Raw genomic sequence first — 23,021 nt, forward strand, 5'->3', positions numbered from 1 at the left:
AACATGGGTGGACTCCAATGCCTTGTGCATTGTCAGTTACCTGGACGTATGGGTGTCTGTGCTGAATATGGATACTCACCCTCCTTTTATGTTTTGTTCCAGGTTTTGGGGCCATAACGCATGATATGTGGTATAACCTGGTAGTGCTGGTGTGCTGTCAGGAGGCTTGCAGCAGGTTTCTGTCACTGCACAGACATCAATGTTCTCCATACTGGAGAGGGCCTCGGGAGCATGCATATTGAGGTTTACACATCTGGCATTGGTCAGCATTACCCTTATGTTTCTTTCCACTTATGTTTTCTAGGGTGGTGTGTTAGTCTTTTCAGCCTTGCCTATGAAAGACTTTATGGAGGTGGCAAAAGCCTTATCCAATATCCAGTCACCCAGGGGTAACAGGTGCAAGCCATCCCTGGAACAGCTGCGTGGCTTGTCATGCATGACATCCCAAGCAGATAGACATTGGATCCCCTTGGAATGGCACCAGTAATTGTGCCACTTGTTATAACTGATCATTCTGTGTTTGTGCTGTGGCATCATTCTTGGTGAGAGTAGGATGCTGGAAACGGTCAGTGTCATACCGGCCTGGACTACATAATTGGAGAGCTCATCTATGTCTCTTTTCATGTAGTCTGGGGAGGTACATCTCAGGTCATTCACACCAGCATGGACTATGACTGCATCATATTTCTACTTGCTTTGGGGTGACCTGCATACTTGTGTTATGTGGCGTATTGTAGCAGCCTACAGACAGCTTACTGTACCCTTTCCCTTGTTCAGTCTGGTGTGCAGGACAGCAGCATGTCTCATTATGGAGTCACCTATTACAACTGTATCAGGCATGTTGTTTCTCCTTCTGGCCTGTGACTGTTTGGCACACCAGCTTTGTGTACTATGTGTTGCATGTGCTATGTTTGGAGGTTGTTTGATTGGGTGTCTGCTTTGGAGGCCTCTGTTGGTGTGGTGTGTTTGTAATTCGGGCCTCCGGGAAGGTTTTTCTGTGTTTCTGTCTTTGGTTTGCAGTTGTGATAGGTCTATGTGGGACTGGGTTTGTGGTGTGTGTGGTTACCTTCTCCTCCTGACTAGTTTTGGGAGTACTGAGTTGAGGGAGCTCAGCCTCCAGTTTGGATAAATGGTTGCATCTCTCACATATATTTGTATTTCTTTGGGGGGAGTTGAGGGTTGTCTGTGTACTTGGGGCAGGTGTAACATTGCCTCAAGATTCACAGATTCAACTTGTTGTAGCTGGCCTTAGTGGAATGTATGTGTGGACATATTTTATTGCCATACTACTGATCAATGATTACTTCTTTTTTTATGTTTGCTCTATCATGTAGTAGCTTCCTCATTCTCTTGCATGGTTTGGTAATGGCTGGAGTCCACCACGCCAGATGCCTGCGTGTATGGCATTGTGTCTTGTTTTAATTTAGGATTGCATAATCCAAGCATTCCTGGCGGTGTGCATGGAATGCCTGTATAACAGGTTCTGAGGTGTGGCCCATATTTTGCACCTGCACAGGGCTTTTAATGGATTCCACATCAGTTTGGAGGAGTGCAACTTTTGCTTTACACATATTTTTCATGGTGGTTTTCTGGCCAGGGACTGTGGTCAGGATGTGTATATCCAGTGTGATTACTCTATGGTCTGGTCTTACCAGTGAGCAATACACTTATCATCTTGCCATCCAGTACCCATGTTGCTGATTATCACATCCAGTATGCTTACCCCTCTTGTGGGAGTGGTACATTGTTCCTGGGCATTTTGGTTTATGGATTCTATGAACTTTTGTCCTACAGTGTTGGAGCTAGTATAATGCTCCCAGTCTATGTCTGGGTATTTTCAGTCACCCAATATAATGTGGTTTGGAGGACATGATATATTCATGTATTCCAACATAGGCCAGGTACAGTTCCTGGTGTTGGGATGGTAGTCTGTAGCAGGCTATAAACTGGGAGGCAGTTTTAGCCACTGTTACTTGACCATGGCTAGTCCATGCTGCTTCTTGTTGTGGTACCAACATGGGGGTATGGTTATCCTTGACAATTATTGCTAGTCACCCTCCTTTTGTAGCATGTTTTGAGGCTGTACAGCACAGTATGAGGTGTAACCTGGTAGTGTTAGGGTGCTGTTGTGAGCCTTGACCCAGTTTTCTGTTACAGCACAGATATCAGCATTCTCCATACTGGGTGTGTTTAGACTGCATGCATCTTGCTGTTTAGACTTCTGGCATTGGGTAGCATTACATCTAGGCTCTTATCCCTTCTGATACCTATGGAGGTAGGTTTGTGTTTTGAGCCTTACCTATTCAGGGCATGCTGTGGGTAACAACAGCCTTTGCCAGTATCCATATGGCCTGCACTGATAGGTGCACGCCAGTCCTAGCAGGTGGAGCATCATGTCATGCTCATCATGTCATCCCAGGCTGGCACACATTGGATCCCCTTTGACTAACTGCAATACTTCAGCCAATTATTGCAATTGATCATCTCATTGTCATATTGTGGCATGATGCTCGGTGAGGGTAGGATGTTAGTCACAGTCCTCAGGTGTGCATATAGTACATGGTGTTACATTACTTAACACATGGCATTCATGCCTCAGGTGGTGCTGCAGGGCTGCCTCTGTCAGATGCACATATTACACTCCCTGTACATGTTTGTGAGCAGGTCATGTCATTTTAGGCACCCCTGTTATTATTTGAGTGAGTCAAAGGGGGTATCATTCCCAGGGTTCCTACTGAGCCAGTGTATGTGCTATGCGTTGCCTCTTTGCCAAGGCCAGGGCATACTGGGCACGCCTCCTTCTGCCTACTGGGGCAGGCTCAGGTTTTTCCTCCTCTGAGTCACGCTCTGCCTGTGATGGCCTTGACAATGGTGGTGGGCTGTTTGGCCTGGCCCTATGCTGGTCCTGCTGCAGCTGTTTTCACAAGATCATATTATGTAGCATAGCACATACCATGACAATTTGGGTACATGTAGTTGGTGTGTACTGCAAGGCTCCACCAGATGTGTCCAGACACCAGAACCATGACTTGAGCAGCCCAAACACACGCTCTATTACATTACGTGTTTGTGCGTGTGCCTCATTATGGTATTCCTGTTCAGGTGTGTGTGCGTTTCTGATGGATGTCATCAGCCACGGCTCCAGTGCATAACCTGCATCCCCCACTAGGTGTCTGTGTGGGATGTCCCCATTGGCAAATGTCTGGTACAGCTGCGTCAAATGCCAGATGTGGGAATCATGGTAGCTCCCAGGGCAGCCAGCACACACATTCATTATTATGCGCTGGGCATCACACACGACCTGGCAGTTGATGGAAGGGAAGCCCTTGCGGGTAATGTAGGCCCTACCCCGCTCACCGGCTGGTGCTTTGATGCGTATGTGCGTGCAGTCTATTGCACCCACTACCTCAGGGTATTCTACTATTTGCTGGAAGAGACGCATATTGCTGGCCAATACCTCACGGGCATTGGGGAAATATACATGATCACCAACATGTGCTGACATGGCATCCAGGAACTGGTGCAGTACCCTGGAGGCTGATGCCTGTGATATCCCCATCATATCACCAGTTGGTCTTTGGAAGGTACCTGTTGCTAGTATTCTTAGGCCAACACATACCTTGGTTTCCACTGGGATGGATTTCCCTCTGTTGGTTCTGTGTGTGAGGCGTAGCCTGCACAGCTCGACTATTTGCTGCAGGAGCTCTCTGTCCACTCTATAGTGCTCTACTATCTCCAGCTCATGTAACTCGTGGTAGGTGACCCTGGGCCTGTACACTCTTCTTCGTCTCCCCACTGTGGGTTGTCTGGCACCATCTGCATTGTCACCACCCTTAGCAAGTCGCCTATGTCTCATTATGACAGCTATGGCAACCCTTAACATTTCTGCTCTGAGTTCAGCTTTTTCAGTTTTCACTTCTAATAGCTTACTCCTGTCTTGCAGTATCTCTTGAGAGAAACATCCTACACTGCTGTTTGCAGTGTTTTAAGTGCTTGGCTGAGCTACTATTCTGCCTGTGTAATTGCCTGCTTCTAATTGTTTTCACCTGCTAGCTCCAGCAGTATTCTCTGCTAGCTTCCTACTAAGTGAGTTGCTTCCTTTTTCCTCTCTGTTTCCTCAGGGGGGAGCAACGTGCATACCAGCAGAAACACGCTCACAGTGGCTTACATGCACGCACACATGCTTACATGGTTCAGAATCTGCTTATTCGGGTTTAAACACGCGCACACCAGTGCAAACAGTGTTAAACATCTCCCAACACGCTCCCACATGCTCAGTCTGCCTTACACGCATGCACACTGTCCTACTCACGCTTCATGGCACGCACACGTGCGCATGCACACCCAGCAAGAAACTTTGGTGTGAGCAACAGTGTACACCTTCCATTTCTTGACTTTCCCATGCTTATGTTGTGGCACTCCTCTTTCCATGATATGTGTCTGACATCTGTCATGTAACACTGACCTCCAATGAACTGCATTTCTTTCTGCCATTCCCCCCTGTGATGTCACCTATCTCCTACTCTGTTCCTCCCCCTTATGTAACTCTTACACTACTCAGAATGTGCTCATTTGCTATGTGACAGTGGAATTCAATATCCTAACACTCATTTGCATCAGATTGTCTACTAATGCTTAATTACATGTCTTAGACTCAGCTTCCCCCCTTAGCAACCACTAAACGGTGGCCATGTTGTTTTTGGTCTGCTGGTCCCTGCATTGTAAATCCATGTATTGCATAAAACCCACATTTGTGGGTTTATAACCTTCATTTTTATGTTTTATATAGCGCAGCCCGTTTGCGCGGGGCTGCGTTGCGTTTAAACACTGGCAAAAAAAAAAAAGTATTTATTTCTCATATTTGCATTGAGGTACCTTGCCAATGGCCACATATTTGGCCATTGGCATGCTGCCTGACACATATGCACCCTTTATTTGGAGCTGACATGGCTCCGTTGTGGTTTTTGTAGAAACGTACTCAGTTGTCAACTGAGTACATTTCTGCAGCTAAAACGGCTCTTACACGGGCTGCTTTGGGCTTCCTGGATCGCTAATCTACCTCATTTGCATGCTATTTGGCTGCAAGTGAGGTGATTAGCATATCCACTCCCACTCCGTGTAAGAGACGTTTTAGCTGGTCTCTTACACGGACTTTAGGGCTGTTCCTGGATCGTGAAAGCTGCATGGAGTCTTACACTACTCTTAGACTCCGTGCAAGCCTTCATGAATCCTGCCCAATGTTTTTATACCTTGCTAATAGCCACAATTAAAAGTAACTCAATGGTTATGTCAGCAGAATAATGATTATACATTTTAAACATTTAAAGAAGGCAGCACTTTAAAATTCAACAACATTTGCCTTATTCTTGTGAACAGCAACTAACTGTGGTTATTTAAATGTATTGGAATCTTCATTTATCACTGCATTGTCAAAAGCCATATAAACACATCATTGTGAACTCATATGTTAACCAGTGCCATCAACTGAACAGAGAGGAAGAAAAAAAAGAGAAATGTTTTTGTACCTTGCTCATAGACATACTTAAAAGCAACTCAATGATTATGCCAGTAGAATAATGACTATACATTTTAACTGAAACTAATGTCTAATATTTGCACTACTTAAACTATTATATCAAAGGTTATATCCCAATTTTACATGTAATTTAACACTTCTTTTTGGTAAGCTGTAAATGCACTTTAATGTCATTTCTCTATGCAGACAGTTTTAGGTAGCTTTGTAACTTTTAAATGTAAAGGCAGTTACTAAAAGACAGTACATTAAGTATTACAGTGTAGCAAATAGGTTTTCTTCACAGGCAAGTAAGCAGAGTTATTTAGAACACATTCCACATCCATTTGTTTAAAATTTCCCACAAGAGTGGTATATTCTTCTGTCCTGCAGTTTTTTGGAGCTGTAGCACTTGTTTAGGATTTCAAATGTTGTTTTTGGATCAAAAGATATGAAAAGAGTTGTCTCAGGCAGGATTTACTTTGAAGAGACGCAAAAAAGTGGATTTTGCCTGGTCAGGTGTTTCCAAGGATATTTTTTCTTCTTTGTAATAAAATGTTAAAGTTGCAGGATATCTCATTTGGAAACAAATCTTATTTTCAATGAGGTAATTGCAGTATTTTCTGAGTTTCTGTCAATTTTGTTTAATTTGTAATGGAAGATCTTGAGTAATCATAATTTTATGTGCTCTTCGTGTAACATTCTTTTTAATCTTATAAGCTGACAGTATCTGTTGAACATGTGCTGAACTAAGCAGTCTGATATAGATTTGTCTAGGAAGATCACTTGTTTGTGTATGCTTTATAGCTCTGTGAGCTCTTTCGATCACTATCTCATCCAGGAGATTTTTATTAGCCAGAAGAGATCTTAGTATTTCTTTTATTATTGGAATAAGTTGTGAATTATCAAAGCTCTCTGGAATACCTCTTATTATAAAATTATTTCTACGGCTTCTAGCTTCCAAGTCTAAAATTTCTTGCTGTAATTCTTTAATTATGGTGTCATTGGTTTGGGCTTTTTGTTGCAGTTCATTTATTTTTAGCTCATTGTCCATAATGTTAGCTTCATTTTGTTCAAGCCTAAGCACAATTTGGTCCAGAGTAGAGCCAAATGTAGTTAGCTTATGAGAGAAACCCTGCACTTCTGTTTGTAAAGGTCATAAAGCAGTTTTCAGATTCTCCAGTGTTAAAGGTTGTTCCTGTTTTAATCTTTGAGACATTTTATCAGCTTCTTCTTGTTGCTTGTTAATTTTTTGCCTTTTAGAAGTGGTTTCTTTCTCAGGAGTAGTAATTGCAGACAGTTTGGTTTTTGTGATTACAGTTTCCATCCGATCTGGCTGATTCTCCATTAATTTTGTATAATTAGATTCCTAGTAGTAGTGCAGAATTTTAAATGATAAGTCTTGCTATGAAAGTTGTTTTTCTTGTTACTTTCCTCTTATTAGACCTGTTAGTCTTGAAGAATCCACACCATGCGGTTCAGGGCTCTGTTTCCAACAAGTAATTATTTTTCCTTCAGAATGAGAGAATCTTTGAAAAATAAAGATGAAACAAGTAAGTACTCGTATTTCTGCTTTAATCCATTGATGTTTGGTATACTTTTCCTAAGCAATGTGCTTGTTTGAAGTCAGATTATAGTATAGGAATGCAGGAGCTGCACTTTCACTGTGCTTACAGGCTGTCCACCATTTTGGAATGTATTTCTGTTCAGCTTTAACTCTGCCATACGCAACACTCTTCCCAAAATATATCATTTTAACCTAATTAGCTAGTCATCTTTTTTAATATAAGCAATTAAAGTTGCATGAGAATAATATACTGGCAATATCAAGTCATCCTTAAATTCTATGCCCACTTATTAGTAAGTTTCTTTATCCATGTTGCACTTATCCATAGTCATACAAACTGGGATGGGCTGAAGACATGATCCTGGTTTATCCCATTTCCTATCTTAATCCCACAGCATATAGATCTATTATCTAATGGTGCTGGACTGGAAATATTATACATTTACAGTACTAAGCCTAAAATATTCTCTTCAAGATAAACTAAATTTATCCAGAAAAGTAAATATCACCATATGATTTATACTGTTTGATGCTAACTTGCTATCATTCTTTCCTATTTTTATTTTCTATAAATTCAGCTACTTCACTTAAAATAACTAGCAACTTCTAAATATTCTTGTTTCTTGAACTACCACAAACCTCTTGCTCCACTGGCCTGACAATAACTTTCCTAAATGTCACTTCTGTAATCATTGCAATTTATAATACAAATTTTTTTATTGCCAAAGGCCTCCAGTTATTGTTATCCTCCCAATGCTTAACCCTTCCACAAAAATGTTATAGCACTTAATTTTGCTGCCTGTCTTTCCTCTTGAACAATCCTTCTTGTAGTAATACTTCTAAAAAATTAAGTGATTTTTCAAGTCTTTATGCAAGTCCACCAATTCCGGATACACATTCAGCCTTTGCTTCCTTCTTTTTACAGTTCGTTCATCTATTCTTTTGACATTTCAGATTACCCCCCCCCAACTTACATCAATATAATATTCTTAACTGAACTTGACCATCCTAATTTTATTTTCTGGGAACATAAATTCTCTAGAAATGTGTTGGGAGACATCATGTTCACATAGAAATAATGATTACATTTTACTGGGCTGATCATTAATTGCTAGTTGCCATCAGACAGAAAATAACCCTAAACAGGCTAAGTAATATAATGAATTTTGTACAGGATAGGGAAGACTTTAGGTTATTGAATACTAAAATCTACCAAGAACTTAGTGATTCAGAATTTTTAGTAATACCTGGGAACTACTGATTGTCAAAGACAATTGTAGTCTTATGAAACTTTATCTAACATGTCATTCAGCTGAATGCATCATAATCAACACTGAATTACTACAGTTGAACTAGAGACATGATCTTTGAATCAGTGGTATACCTCAATCCTTAGGTGAATTTAATCAGAAAATTGAAAAAAAATGAAAATAATACTTTTACATGCCATAAAGGAAATGTTACAGAGACTATAAGTCCTAGATGCTATGGTTAAACAAAATAAGACATCACTGTTGGAAAAAATGTGGTTTGCTGAGCAAGAAAATATAGTTACTATGAGCTACACATGAAACCGACTTATTATAATATATACATTAAATAGTTATTCAAACATGTTGGAAGTCATACTCATGGATATAGAGTGGAAGAATATAGTTTATGTAGTATCCCTTCTTGTGATGTTCTACTCATCATACACTTCCATTAATACTGGAAAAATGGTGTGCACTAAAATGAATTAGAGCAAACTCATCAGCAGAATAAGATGAGTTAAATGATCTTATTATTATCGAGTGCTAAGATCAAAACATTTATAAGGGCATACCTCACTAATTTATTTCATTTGTCATTTCTACACTGTTATGTTTCTGATGTGTGGTAAGAAGCAATAGTTGTATCATTCCAGAGGGAAGTAATGTCAACACAGTGGATGAATACAAGCCTATTAACCATACCTGAAGTGTAGGGTAGAGGTTCAGGAGGATATTCCTTACAATGCTGTTAAAAAAATACATTTAGGATATAATCTTAGCCAACTTGGATTTACTGCTGATAGATATTGTGATATCAGTTTATTGAATTTTTAGAAAAATGTGATTGCACAACGGATGAAAATCTACCTGAGGCTGTTTTATATATGGAGCCTTCAAATAACTTTTGGCTGTATCCCACATTTCTTTGTTTTAGTAACACTAGTTAATCTCAAAATGAGTTTATACATATTTGCATAAGGGATATCCTATGACTGTGTCCTGAGCCCTTATTTATTTATTTATTGCATTTATGTTAACATCTCCATTGTCTGGTTACACATGGGCTATCACATTTGCTGATTATATTAACATATGGTTCTTTTAATATGTTTGAAAAATATCATAATTCTGCATACTTATTATGATTCATTGTTCCAATAAACAATAGAGAGCAATATTGCTTTCAGTTTGAAAAAGGGTATTATTATATAACATAGTCAATTGAATAAGGACTGTCCATATTCAATCAACAATGAGATTTTTCAAGCAGGTGATGTTAAAAATCTAGGGGTGTTAGGGGATAGTTCTTTGTTATTTATTCTGAATGTAAGTGCAATTACCATAAAATGATATATGATAATATATGACATTTTTTGTACAATTTCAACAAGACGTGCAGATATGTATGTTTTCTGATTTAGGGCTATAGTCAGTCCACATACTGAATTTACTAAGCACAAAGAGCAAATCACACCACTAAAGGCCGTTCAAACAAATAAAAAATGTATAAGAAAAAAGAATGAACGTGCCACCTCTTGCTCTCAGATATTTAGATAACTGAAACACTCTTAGTACAAACAGTAGTTTAGGTGGAAGTTTGATATCTCTTATAAGAACTATTGAACTGTTACAAACAGCAGTTTAAATTGAAGCTTGCTAAAACTGTTGAGCTCTTAAGAGCAGCTGAAACACTCTTGATACAAACAGCAGTTAGAGTGGAAGTTTGCTGGCTCTAACAAAAACTGTTGGTAAGAAACAGCTGAAGCACTCAATAGAAACAGCAGTTTAAGTTGAAGCTTGCTAGCTCTTACAAGAACTGTTGAACTGTTAAAGACAGCTGAAGCACTCTTGATAAACAGCAGTTTAAGCTGAAGCTTACCAGCTCTTACAAGAACTGTTGAGCTGTTAAAAACAGCTAAAGCACTCTTGATGCAAACAGAGATCTAAGTAGGAGCTTCCCAGTTCTAAGACTGTCAAAAACTCTTTATTATATAAAACAAATAGTAAAACAAACAGTTTGTTATACTATTTGTTTTATATAATAGTCTCAACAGTTCTTGTAAGAGATAGCAAGCTTTGACTTAAATTGCTGTTTATATTGAGTGCTTCAGCTCCAACAGTTCTTGTAAGAGCCAGCAAACTTCCATTCTAACTGCTCTTTGTATCAAGAGTGTTTCAGCTGCTGTCAAGAGCTCAACAGTTTTAGCAAACTTCAATTTAAACTGCTGTTTGTAACAGCTCAACAATTCTTGTAAGAGATACCAAGCTTCCACCTAAAGTGTTGTTTGTACTAAGCGTGTTTCAGTTATCTAAATATCTGAGAGCAAGAGGTGGCACGTTCATTCTTTTTTCTTACACATATTGAATTTGGGTTATCATTCTGACTCTCTAACTTGACTGACATTAGGAATCTGGAAAGGATAAAAATTTGCTTCACTAAGAAGATAGCTGGCTTATCAATAATAAACATCAAGAAATAGTGAAAAGATTGTACTTGTTCACTGATGCATATAGGACATTTAGATGTGATACCTTTTGGTTTATAAATACTTCAGAAAATAAGCTTTATGGAGTATTCTAGTACTTACTTTTTGAATTAACATGAATGATACAAGGACCACCAACTTGATGGCAGAAGGAGACACATCTCATTCAAGTTTAAAAAGGGACTTTTTGGAAACTATACATACTATCATTAACTGTTAGTCATGCAAAAATTTACAAAATCTCAAGTTCTTGACTAACTATTGAGAAAGCAGCTGGACATATAATGTAAGTTAAACATGGATGCATTCTCTTAAATTGTCTGTTATAGTCCAAAGACTGCAAATTAAACCACTACGTAATGTAGATAATTAAGTAACCCTTCAAGCATAACAACAGGCAGTAACATAATATTTTTCACTGCACTGTTTGACTTAATGGCTTTGTTATTGACAGAGGTCAGACTTCATTTAACAATACTTCTGTTCTCCTCTACTATCTTTCCTCCTTCAACTGTCAGACACACTAGCAAAGGAGGAAACAGTAGAAGGATTTCTAACTGCTCTTATGAAATTCCTCCTAATTACAATGAACACTACCTGATAGCCCCCCCCCCCCAAAAATATAAATAAATAAAAGGCACACACCTAGTGGAGCCAACTTAGTAAAACATAAATACATAAGCAAATAAAATATTTTTTTTTCTTTACAGCCATTGGGAAATTTGCTGTTCCTTCATTTCATCTACTAGTTTACAGGTTTGATTTCTTACTGAAACTGACAGAAGGCTGACATTTCAGAAAGGATACGTCATTTTTTTTCTTTATCAGCTGTCTTGACTGTCCTGCCTGTCTGTCTATTATCAGTTTAACGGCTACTCTGAACACTATACTGTTTCACATACACATATTCAATGTCTTGTTAGTTAAATCTCTGCATATGATAGGCAAAACCTGACTTTCTTGCTGTATCCTTCATTTGAAAATAAAATTTTCATCTAAAAACAAAAAGCAATAGGTACAAAAATAGCAATTCCTTTACATTATACATTTAAGTAAATTATCAGTGTGACTATAACCTCCACTACTTCAAGACTTTGAGCAGGATTCGTTAAACTCTGTGTGGGCTCCATGCAGAGCCTATGTGCAGTGTATCCATGTGTGCAATGGTGGGTAGTGCACTGCAGTGTGCAATGCATATTAATGAGGTGTGGTGCACCTAAGTGAGGTTTTGTGGCTTGTGCCAGTACTGCTGGCCATGAAACCTTGTAAATCAACATGGATATTAAGTGCATGTTAAGGACAGCACAGATGGTCTGCCTCACCCCCAAATGAACAGTACACATCATGTCATTCAGGCCACTCCTCCCAACCTCTTAGGGCAAGATATCCAGACAAAGCCATAAATAATGAGTGGAAAAAGGGCCAGAAATAGGTTCACTTTTCAAATACTGCTCTTACAAACTTAGAAAATTGATAGAACAATGAGGTTTGCAGAATGCAGCTCTCCTGTTATACCCTGCAAGGAACAGTACACATCCTATGTCATGCAGACCTCTCAACCTCTTAGATCAAGATATCTGGATAAAGCCATAAATAATGTGTGGGAAAAGGGGCCAGAAATGGGATAATTTTCTTAAATATTGCTCATACAAACTTAGAAAATTGACTGAACAATGAGGTTTGCAGAATGCAGGTCTGCTGCCATGCTCCCCCAAAGGAATTGTACACATTGTAAGTCATGCAGCCCTCCTAACCTCTTACAGCAAGCAGTCTGAACAAAGCTGTAGATACTGGGGTGACAAAGGGTCAAAAATAGGGGCAATATTTAAATACTGCTCTTACAACCTTAAAACGTTCATACAACAAGGTTTGCAGTAGCATGAATGTTTTGAATGGTATGAAATCGGAATCTCAAATGTCTGTCATTATTTTCTTAATTCAATCCTCAATGATTTGCCAAAAACATACAACTTTTATGAGAAACAGACCCAAATTATAAAGAACAAATCTGGACATTCTGTGAAATCTGTACAGTTGAGAGATATGATGATAGCTTCCCCTTGTTCTAAATTTGGCAGGGTTGCAAATGCATTTAAATAAGGCAAAATCACACAAGGGACCCTGCCATAGATATATCATTCTGCATTTATTAATTTCATGTATTTTATTGTTTTCATTTCTCTCTCTCTGTTTCGGACATGTTTGCTCAATGCTTAAAGCATTTGCACATGTATCAGACATGACGCAGACAGCCAAAAATAGAAACTGGATCCATTCAATTAATACCACTAGGCATTGCACGAATCCGCTAAGTGAGGAGGCATTGAGCTAACACCATCAAATTAACAATGAATACCAATACAGGGGATGCCATTTATTTCTTTATTTATTTAACATTTGGCTACCGGGAAAGTCTGACTGGACAAGAGTCCTTTTTCAGTGGGGGCCCAGGGGGAAATGCTCCACATAAAACAGAGACTGCATAATATAGTTTACAGGTGTAAAACATTACATATTACATTCAAAATGTATACAAGGATTACATAATACAATTTCACAGGTGCACAACATAACATATTGCATTAAAAACTTATAAAATAGTTTTTTTTTTTAATTTTTTTGTATAAGCTAATCAATAAAATGTAATATGTAATCCTGTGACAATAAGTGGTAACTCTAGGTCTGGAGTGTAAATGGTCCTGGGTCCTAGTACAGGGCGAGCAAACCTTTCTTTTACTGTGTTGACATTGCAGATTATACAAATGAACTGCAACATAGAAAAGCAGTTTTACTGTCTTCTTGTGGCAAAAGCTGTAAGTTTAGAATTAGTGTAAACATGGTTCTATGTTTGAAAACTATATATGACATACACTTTTAATGTTGTTCCATGTTATGTCATATTTACTCTCACTCATAACACCTGACATGTAGCTGATATTAATATTTACATGCATGAGGTCTGAGACACTAATATGGTATCAGTTATGTTTACCTAATCATTTGTATGGTTATTGTGTCTATATTATGAAAAGTGGGTGTAATGTGTATTATTTTGATCAAGAATATTTTTGCAATCTCATTTGAATAACAGAGCTACATAAGCAGCTGTATATCAAATATCCTTGAAATTGCATTTTCTTTTTTTAATTGCCCACTGTTTTGCATTACTTGCCATCATGCTCCCTGGCTTACCATGTTTGCGCAGAGTTTTCAAATGTAGCAAAAAACAGACAGTGTGCACTCTTAGTGAAGTGCAATACATGCAATTGATGGGAAAACATATATTTGAAGTGGAATTGGCAGGAAATGCTCATTAGACATTGAGCTTGATCTTTAGGAGACATGACTGGTGTTGGAGAGGGTGTGCTCTTTCATGTACAGTTGATGGCTGGGGTGTTCAGGAGTCCAAACCTTTTGTTTTGCTCCTAGTTAAGGAACATTGCACACACCTTTTGCAGCAGGACTACACAGGTTCTCAATATAAGCCTGAGGCCTGGACTAGTTTGGCTAGGGCTTTGACTAGTGCAATAGGAATCCCATGCACTGGTGAGAAATGCCCATAGCCGGCCTTAGGCATAGGCCAACTAGGCGGCCGCCTAGCGCAACGCTGTGGCAGGGGTGCTTTTCCAGTATTTATTTGGTGTAGGTAAACCAGGATGGGGGCACCCGGTGGTGTGGTGGGGGGTGCCGTGGAGCCCTTTTGCCTAGGTCACCAGTTGACCTAAGGCCGCTCCTGGAAGTGCCACTCGGATTTTGATGACCTCCGTAGGATGAAGATGATATCCTTTATTGTGGAGAGAATGTAGAGTGGGAACACTCCATAGATGTGTAAGTTTAAAATGCATTGACCAGTAGTAAAAGTTATATCTGAATATAGGCAAAACTAGTATTCATAATGGCATTCTGTTTTGTTTTTCTTTTCCACAGCTGCTGAAGAAAGGGTCTTGAATATGAGGACTCATGGAGCACTCCTGGCAAGGATGAGAGAAGCACGTGGTATGCATGCTTATAAAGAGTACTGTTATTGTAACTTTAACTGTTAAAGACAGATTACTTGTTATTTCAGGCACTTGTATATGACTGAACATGCATATCTCAACTATAAGAGAAAGTATGCATGGCATACTCTGTACCACAAAGCAACCATTTCACATTATCAAATAACAGTGAGCAAGCATGTATAAATTGTAAAAGGACAGTATGCATGCAGTAATCTGTAGTCCAAAAAAAAAGTACAGTATTACAGTGGTCAGTGGTTGTGGGTTCTAAGACCACACTTCTCACATATACAATAGTGTGTACAATAGTGTTATAGTATTATATACTAAATACTGTTAGATAATTTATCATTAAAGCAAGTTACTTTCAGACCTCAGTACCTCTGGCATGGCTGGTCTGCTGGCAAGTGTAAGCATGCATATGTGCAATATATGCACACATGAATGATTGCTAGCTGCATTCTGAGCAGTACTACAGTACCCATCTGTTAGCAACTAGGTGGTCATCAAAATAGTAAAGAAATCTCTTAGCAGGTTGTAGCGTCAAAAGTAGAACATAACAGAATAGTGTAAAATAGTTGTAGAAAGCTTCTGTTTATTAACTATGAAGTTAATAATGTTTCCTTTTTTCTCTCACCTGCCCATTTTCTTCTTTTTTATTATTTAATTTGTGTTCATTTTATTATGTATAATTTTGTATTTCTTTGTTTTAATTTATTATTCCTGATTTTGTTTGTATTTATTATGTAATTTGTTTTTTCTTAATTTTGTTATTAATATGTTTTGTTTTTGTTTTTCTTTGTCCACCTTTTTACTTCTTTATGTGTCTATTTTTTATATAATTGTATGTTTGTGTTTTTTTTTTTTTATTATTACTACAGCACAGCAGGATAGGTAGGTCCCCTGTAATCCTTCTGCTCTCACTCCACCAGCTACAGCACCAAGGCTCAACACATCTGGACTGCAGCCTGGTAGCACACCCTCTGCTCCCCCTGCACTACCTGGGCCCTCAAGTATTTCTGCCCCAATGGATTGTCCTGCAGTCCCCTCTGGGATCATTGGTGGGGGGGGTGCATTTATCACCTGGAGTGAGTTGCCAGGTATGGCGAATAGGATTGTCCACCGCACGGTGGATCCACAACTATGCTGAATGAAGCACCTGCTCTCCATCCTGGTATAGAGTACCTATTGCAGACCTACACATCAGACACTGCAGCTTTTGCCACAGCTGAAGGGACAGTAGTGGCAGTCCACTGGGTGAAGACTTCCTTGACTTCTACTGTCACCCATCCTGACATCCATGAGACCTCGATTTCCCCACCCTCACCCCAACTATGGTGTTCATCCCCTTCTTGTGTCCTTTACCATCTCTGTGCCTTGTCTTATATGTCCTGTCTGTCAGCAATTGCTTCCTCACCTTGTCAACCTGCCTGCCCCAGACATGCCTATGTCCCTTCCCCAACATTTCTCTCTCACCAAAAAAGGGCACCTGCCAAAAAAAAAATAATAAAAACAATTGTCCCAGACATAGCTCTCCATTTCACATACATGTCTGTTTGACACACTTGATTTGGTCCAATTGGCTGTACAACATGATTATGTTGTTGTCACCTCTATCTCTGGAGGGGGCAGTCCAAATGCAGCTAAAATGGTATACTCATATCAGTTTTTACTGTTGAAGAAATGGATTGGTATGGTTCTTTCCTACACCCTTCCTGCACATCTCTGCCCTCCTTTCAGTTTGTTTTTTCCCCTGCTTGCTTCCCATTTCACCACTTTCCTATGTTCCCCATTTCTTTTAAGGACTTATTGTGTGATGGTGAGCATCACCCAATGATGTGCATCTGTGGGAAAAGCAATTTCACCTATTATATAAACCTGTATTTGAAACCAAAACCTGATAATATATGATGACTATTAGCCGAATTTGAATTGTCCTTTCCATAGAAAGAGAGAGGTGACCACACCACAATCATGTTGTATAGCCAACTGGACTAAATCAAGGGTGTCATAAAGACACTGGTGTGACATGAAGAGCTATGTATGCTGTGATATTTTTTTGGGACAGGTGTCCTTTTTTCCTTTTTGGCAGAGAGAGATGAATGTTGGTGTAGGGACCTAAGTATGTGTGGACAAGGTAACGTGGGTAAGTGAAGAAGCAATGGCTGACAGGACATACACAGGGATAGTGACATACACAGGGATAGTGAAGGACACAAGAGGAGGGTGAACTCTATGGCTGGGGAGAGGGAGGACATAAAGAGCCCATGGACATCAAGTTTGGAGACAGTGATAAATGAGTCTTTAACCAGTGGACTGTCATCACTGTCACTTCACTGCACTGTTGGCTGCAGTATCTGATGTCTACATCTCCTTGTGTTATTCAGAACAACGATGGAGAGCAATGTCCCCATCCACTGTAGGCATGCACCAATTGTGTGGCACACAATCCTACACACCAACCCTGGCAGTTCATTGCAGGTGATAAAATCACCACCTCTGCCACTTCTTCTGGAGGCAACCAATGGCCTATCCTGTGGGGCATAACTACATGAGGTTCCAGGTAGTGCAGGGGCAGCAGAAGGGGTGCTACTGGGTGTGTCCCTGATGTGCTGGGATGTGGTGCCATAGCCAGTGGAGTGGTTGTAGGTGGTCCCCATGAGACAGGCCAACCCCACTGTGCTGTGAAGAAAAATGACAAAAAAAGAACATAAAGGATGGGAAGAGAGAGAAAAAAAGGGAGAACATTTGCAACATCATAAGTGGCATACAAAACAGTGATACAATTCTTTTACTCTATTATGTTACTTTTATTATAAACAGTACAAACTTTAAAAATAATGTTCTTATAACGTGCCTGAATACCCAGTTGATAACAGATGCACACTATAGTACAGATTTCAGCCAGCAATCCTTGATGTGTGCATATATTGCCTGTATGCAGGCTCCAATTCTAATTTGATTTTCCAGCAGGCCATTTCAGCCACTGCTTCAGAGGTCTACAGTTACAGTGTAATAATGATGAAAACATAACAGCATTTGTCATTTGGTAATTTGGTGTTTCTTCCCTCAACTGCTGACTACTCTCTACAACCATAGTGTACTGTATTCCCATAGAGTACTGCATGGATACTTTCCTTTTACAGTTGTGAGCAGTATTCTTGGATTTATAGTACTGTATTCATAGACCTCAAACTCTTACAACAATAAATGTGGACAAAGTCATATGGAATAGAGGGCCAAAGTCGAAAAAATAGGGATGATTCTTACAAACTTATTAAGCTAATACAGTAACAGGTCTTGCACTTGCATGACTTTTATGAAGGATATGGTGCCTGAATTTTACTTGTCTGACATTAGTTAGTGGCATCAGTCCTCAACCCTTATGTAATTATGTGACTGAAAACCACAATTATATCTGTAACTATAAAAAGACTGGACATTCTGTGGAAATCTGTGAAGTTGATAGGTATTACTGCATTATATACCAACTAAGCCCATACCTCACAACCTCTTACAGACACAAATGTGGACTAAGCAATAACTACTGGGGGTACAAAGGCACACAAATAGCAACACCTTTTACATATTCTTTTACAAATCTAGAAAAGTGATACTTTAACAAGCTTTGCAGTAGTACAGATGTTCTCTGAAAGATATGAAACAATAAGACACAAATATCATTTTCTGATGACTGTAGTCCTCAGTGCTTTTGCAAAGATTTGCCAGCAAAATACAATTTATATTAAGCAAACTAAAAATTATGAGGCAATAATCTGAACATTCTGAAAAAAACGTACAGTTGAGAGCTTTTACAAAGTAGTGTTTAACTTTTAATGCTACAATTACCGTACAGTTGTGATGCATACATACCACATACTGCTTGCATCCTTGTCAATCATGGTGGTGCAGTGGTGCAGCGGTTAACGTTGTCGTGTCACAGCAAGAGGTCCTATGGTTCGATTCTCGGCTGGGGTGCCTTCTGTGTGGAGTTTGCATGTTCTCACTGTGTTCTCATGGGTTTCCTCCCACATTCCAAAGACATGCATCTGGAGCATTTCTCCCTGGGCCTCTGCTGAAAACAGGCTCTGTGGAACCTAGTCAGACTTTCCCGGTCAACATATGTTAAATAAATAAAAAATCAACTTTCTCTGGCTCTTACATTCAGGTCATGATCTGCCTCAGCTGTAGAAAAAACAGAACAGAACATCATTATGAATACCAAAATTGACCTTATGCAGCTTTAAACTATTACAAGTAATGTCTGAAAGTCATACTTACACATCTGTGAGGTGCCACCAGTCCGACATTCCTAAATCCAATGGTTGAGTGTATCCCTCCTCCTCATTCTGAGGTCTCGGTAGTGATTCCTACACTGTTCACCAGTGCAGAGGATACCAGTAGCACTAGTCAGAGCCCAGGCCAAGCTATTCCATGCCTCTGTCCTTGACTGTGAGCCATGATAGTGCCTCTGCAGGAGTCAGGGCCCATGTTCATTCACCAGGAGTCCAGCAAACACTCTGGGCTCCTGGACACACCATCTTTGAGCCCTAAATCTCACATTTTCAGCCAAAACATCTCCCATGTCTGTCACAGAGCAAGTCCAAGGTAGAATTATATTCTCCCACCAATTGCACATATTCGTGATTACTCAGAGAGCGCAATTTCTGATTTGGTATCATTTGAAAAATTGGTGTGTTGCTTAACATCGTGTAAACAGGATGCAATGGGTGCAATGTGTTTGTGAGATGGTAAGTGATGCAGAAGTCCGGTAACTAATGCAATTTCTATGTTATTTGAGATAGAAAAACATTTGTGACTGTGTTGGTCCAATGGGAAGGGCATACCAAGTCAAATAGCAGGAATATACTTGCCTGAACATAGTATATATTATACCCACACTCATACTTTTGCTATTAACTAGACAATACAAAGATTAATTAATAATTAAATAACTGAAACAATATTACTGTGTCAGTCCTAAGATATATATGTATATATATATATATATATATATATATATATATATATATATATATATATGTATATATATATATATATATAGATATATATCTATCTTTATGGATTCACTTTATAATCTCGAAATACTAAACTACCAAATTTTAGTATCTCGAAATTATAAAGTTGAAAGCCCAAAAAAACAACACCCACAACTGTGAAATTCAAAATTGTGACCCTTCACATACACACACCACCACACAAACAAGCAAACATACACCTACGTAATGACACTACAACAAACAAAATACACACAAACACAACATAGCAAGCAAACACACCTACCCTACCTATAAGCAAGGGGGCAAGCCCCCCTGCACCACCCATGTGGGGGGTGCTACTTATATATATAAATATATATATATATATATATATATACATATATATATATATATATATATATATATATATATATATATATATATACTAACGCTGAGGTTGCACTGAACACACAAGCACATAAAACTCACCACTACAGGCACTCACACACACTAAAATCCCTACCCAATACCCTTACAAGAGCACCACTTACCTGAATCCTCAGCTAAATTCACAAACCACACTGCACATCATGAACGCGACAACACAACAGCAGATTTGACATTTCCACATTCGATATTATGCTGTTTTGCATAACTGTAGTTTTGACTTTATTGTCTTGAAATACTAAAATTCGATATTTTAGTATTTCGAGATTATAAAGTGAAACTATATATATATATATATATATATATATATATATATATATATATATATATATATATATATATATATATATATATATATATATATTATATAAGATACAGTAGCTCACCTGCTGTGAGAGTAACTATAATGTGAATCTGTACAACATTAAAATTGAATGACATAAGCTGTATTCGAACCTTGGACCATATGCAAAAAGTAGTTCTACACTGACAGCTATTGCCACATGAATATTAGGGGATCCTTTCTCTATGTGTCAGATCATTGCTAAATACTTCAATGTCACAACAGTAAAACAAAGGCTCCATACTTTGTATTTGAACCCAGGGCAATCTAGACTTCAGAACTAGACTTAACACCTGCTACCACAAAGTAAGTTACATCACCTCTCCTAAATTAGTATTCATTAAGTTCTCATTATTAACCACAGTGCAACAGCACTTATTGGGTTTTCACGATTCCCAATTACATTACTTGAAAGCATCCGGTTTCTATTTTTAGCTGTCTGGGTCCTGTCTGCTACCTGAGTGATCAAGCTGTCCTGTTTGCACAATGCTGCTCTACACACAAAACTGATTAGCATAGCCAAACCTGTTTGTGCTTAGCAATGCATCATGCAAACAATGCACCCCATAGTTCACTTCCCCTTCACCCACTAAAGTTAGACAGAAGGTGAAAGAAAAAAGGGGAAATACAGTTTGTTACTAGAGCGTCTTCTGCGTGGAGACATGCATGAATGGGCATACCTTCGTTGAAGGTTGTGCATCAGGGCTGGCAACCCAACACGTAAAAATCTACTGCCAATCATTAGTGGACCGGAGTTCCACTGTGGCAACCCCTAACCGGGAAAAGCCGAAAGACACAACAACAACTGCACAGCAGGTAGTCTGCAGAGGTTTGGATTTCCATTCTCACTCCAATGCTCCTTCAGAAAACAGGATGGGTGCCTTAACCCTGTTGGCACACACACGGCTTGACAGCAAACAACTTTAAGTTATCCATCACATCACACTCTTTCACAATATACTTTAGCTGATATCAAGCCATCATCTTACACAACACACAGCCTGTTCGGAATATTGCTTGAATTTATATCAATCTGTGTTGCTTTGGCATTCAGCAGTTATCTGACCAATATTCAGAGATATGCAGTGTGAAAGCCAATCTACCTCATTTACCTTAATTTGTGTGTGCATATTAACTGGGAATAGTATGACATGCAGTTGTCAGCAAATGATGGCCAGGTTGGATAGCGCAAACAACCATACACTGCTCTTTTGGTGTGTGAGTAAATGTGAATTAATGTTATGGCAAATGCAAAGGTACACTGTTCTTATGAGGAGTGAGATAAGCTGAGGTCACATTATGGCACAACTTCTTTATGTAAATATATTCTATTACAAACATATGGCTAAACTGAGGCCATGCACTGATCACCAGTACTTTGGATAATTATGAATATGTGAATCATGCATGGCTGAAGACTATTACTTTCTAATGGACACATACAAGTGAAACTCTCTGATGTCATATTACTTGACTTTCTGTACACATCTCCCACCTTTTACCTGCTTACTGTACCACGTGAGGAAATACAAGTACATGCCATAATACAATTATGTATTACAGTACATGTTCAGGACTTACTTTTTAAATTCTGTCTGTACTCCACACTTTGTGACATCCCTAGAAAAAACAATCATGGGGTCTGCATGAATGCTTTATATCTTGTTGAATAGCCTTACAAGATTGGTTGATTAGTATGCAATTCACCTGCATATGCAGTTATTAGTATCTCTGGAACAGAGTAGGACAGATGCAATCCATTAATAAAGTATCTCATTACAAAAAGGCAAATGTGAAGCTAGCTAAACTGATGTTGAACTGAGTTAGTACATTTTATAGCTCAATAAGACAACAGTATTTCTGAACAGTATTTCTTTACAGAGGAGTATTGCACTCCAGCAGGTATGTTTCCATTTTGTTACTTACATACATACTGCATATGCTGGGATGTAGTTAAGAAGAAATGTGAAGAAATGGCTTTCACACTTTAATCTGTATGCATTACTTAGAAGTGTAATTATGGCATGGCCTTGGTTGTCAAGCCATTTCACAGGTACACAGCATTAAGAATACTGGAAAAGGGAATGCTGTGTTATAAATATGTACACGTTACATGGACAGGTCCTTTTATAGGACTTTTAGCATCTCAAAGATGTTTTGTTAGCATGATCGGTCTTTAGCCTGTCATTTTGTTTGGGGGGAACAAAGATGAGTTAGTTCTAGGGCACTCACTAGACTGCACTGTTATTTTGGGTGGATGAGCATATTATCCTTACTGCTATGGCACAAACAAGGCTTTGTTTTTCTTATTAGTCCCCTTGTTTTGTAACCTCCATCTTGTTATTTATAGAAATATGCAGAATATTTCATGTTTATCCATGGGGCAATACTGACAGCTTTCTTTTACAGCTTTAT

The sequence above is a fragment of the Protopterus annectens genome, chromosome 4.part0 (genome assembly GCF_019279795.1).
Source record: "Protopterus annectens isolate FY-2018-M chromosome 4.part0, PAN1.0, whole genome shotgun sequence".
Taxonomy (NCBI): Eukaryota; Metazoa; Chordata; order Ceratodontiformes; family Protopteridae; genus Protopterus; species Protopterus annectens.